Source organism: Phyllobates terribilis, unplaced genomic scaffold (assembly GCF_046119375.1).
Source record: "Phyllobates terribilis strain yellow unplaced genomic scaffold, ASM4611937v1 Scaffold_4251__1_contigs__length_63092, whole genome shotgun sequence".
Classification (NCBI taxonomy): Eukaryota; Metazoa; Chordata; class Amphibia; order Anura; family Dendrobatidae; genus Phyllobates; species Phyllobates terribilis.
In genome coordinates this window covers 52,501-55,000 of record NW_027367003.1, presented here as the reverse complement: position 1 = coordinate 55,000, position 2,500 = coordinate 52,501, and positions in this window count along the sequence as shown.

Genomic DNA, 2,500 nt, shown 5'->3' with positions numbered 1-2,500 from the left:
GAAAATTTTCACACATGTGTCAGACTTCCAGAGAGGGGAGCATGTCAGTGCGCGCATCCGATTTCAGTTCCAGAGCGATTCGCGCGATGAGTCCTTGATACTTAGTCGTTTTTGCAAAATTTCTGACTTTTTGGAAAATTTCACAATTTTGTGAAAACTTCCACAAAATGAGGTTCTAGTATGTTAGAGGGCATCCCAGGAGGGCTCCAAAAGTGTGGGTAAAATATATATCCCACAGGGGGAAAATTGAAAAAAAGTTGAAAAAAAAAATTTTTGGGGACTTAGAAAATTTTTCAACTTTTGTCAGACTTCCAGACAGGGGAGCATGTCAGTGCGCGCATCCGATTTCAGTTCCAGAGCGATTCGCGCGATGAGTCCTTGATACTTAGTCGTTTTTGCAAAATTTCTGACTTTTTGGAAAATTTCACAATTTTGTGAAAACTTCCACAAAATGAGGTTCTAGTATGTTAGAGGGCATCCCAGGAGGGCTCCAAAAGTGTGGGTAAAATATATATCCCACAGGGGGAAAATTGAAAAAAAGTTGAAAAAAAAAATTTTTGGGGACTTAGAAAATTTTTCAACTTTTGTCAGACTTCCAGACAGGGGAGCGTGTCAGTGCGCGCATCCGATTTCAGTTCCAGAGCGATTCGCGCGATGAGTCCTTGATACTTAGTCGTTTTTGGCAAAATTTCTGACTTTTTGAAAATTTCACAATTTTGTGAAAACTTCCACAAAATGAGGTTCTAGTATGTTAGAGGGCATCCCAGGAGGGCTCCAAAAGTGTGGGTAAAATATATATCCCACAGGGGGAAAATTGAAAAAAAGTTGAAAAAAAAAATTTTTGGGGACTTAGAAAATTTTCACACATGTGTCAGACTTCCAGAGAGGGGAGCATGTCAGTGCGCGCATCCGATTTCAGTTCCAGAGCGATTCGCGCGATGAGTCCTTGATACTTAGTCGTTTTTGCAAAATTTCTGACTTTTTGGAAAATTTCACAATTTTGTGAAAACTTCCACAAAATGAGGTTCTAGTATGTTAGAGGGCATCCCAGGAGGGCTCCAAAAGTGTGGGTAAAATATATATCCCACAGGGGGAAAATTGAAAAAAAGTTGAAAAAAAAAATTTTTGGGGACTTAGAAAATTTTTCAACTTTTGTCAGACTTCCAGACAGGGGAGCGTGTCAGTGCGCGCATCCGATTTCAGTTCCAGAGCGATTCGCGCGATGAGTCCTTGATACTTAGTCGTTTTTGGCAAAATTTCTGACTTTTTGAAAATTTCACAATTTTGTGAAAACTTCCACAAAATGAGGTTCTAGTATGTTAGAGGGCATCCCAGGAGGGCTCCAAAAGTGTGGGTAAAATATATATCCCACAGGGGGAAAATTGAAAAAAAGTTGAAAAAAAAAATTTTTGGGGACTTAGAAAATTTTCACACATGTGTCAGACTTCCAGAGAGGGGAGCATGTCAGTGCGCGCATCCGATTTCAGTTCCAGAGCGATTCGCGCGATGAGTCCTTGATACTTAGTCGTTTTTGCAAAATTTCTGACTTTTTGGAAAATTTCACAATTTTGTGAAAACTTCCACAAAATGAGGTTCTAGTATGTTAGAGGGCATCCCAGGAGGGCTCCAAAAGTGTGGGTAAAATATATATCCCACAGGGGGAAAATTGAAAAAAAGTTGAAAAAAAAAATTTTTGGGGACTTAGAAAATTTTTCAACTTTTGTCAGACTTCCAGACAGGGGAGCGTGTCAGTGCGCGCATCCGATTTCAGTTCCAGAGCGATTCGCGCGATGAGTCCTTGATACTTAGTCGTTTTTGCAAAATTTCTGACTTTTTGGAAAATTTCACAATTTTGTGAAAACTTCCACAAAATGAGGTTCTAGTATGTTAGAGGGCATCCCAGGAGGGCTCCAAAAGTGTGGGTAAAATATATATCCCACAGGGGGAAAATTGAAAAAAAGTTGAAAAAAAAAATTTTTGGGGACTTAGAAAATTTTTCAACTTGTGTCAGACTTCCAGAGAGGGGAGCATGTCAGTGCGCGCATCCGATTTCAGTTCCAGAGCGATTCGCGCGATGAGTCCTTGATACTTAGTCGTTTTCAGAAGTCACAATTTTGACTTCCAGGACCCGCAAAACGTTTGTAAATTGAGCCCGCTCCCCAGTTCCAAGCGTTTTGAGGTGTCCCCGGTTGCAGTAATGCAGCCTGCCCACTAGATGTCGCAAAAGAGACAAAAAGTGAAAAAGAACCAGAATGAGGAAATTCCAGGGAGCCGAATCCGCCTGACAGTTCCAGGCGATCGGGCACTTTTTTGCATGCGTCCCTAAAGTGGGTATAGGGTGACACTCCATGCAAAGACCCAGTTTTGCACACCACCGGCAGAATATATGAGAGAGAGGTACCTCTCAGCCCCGACACATTTTGACTCATTTAAGCTGGTTTTCACCTCCGTAGGCCTGGGTATGCGTTTTGGCTATGAGTCCCTGTTCGGCTGGAGGTCT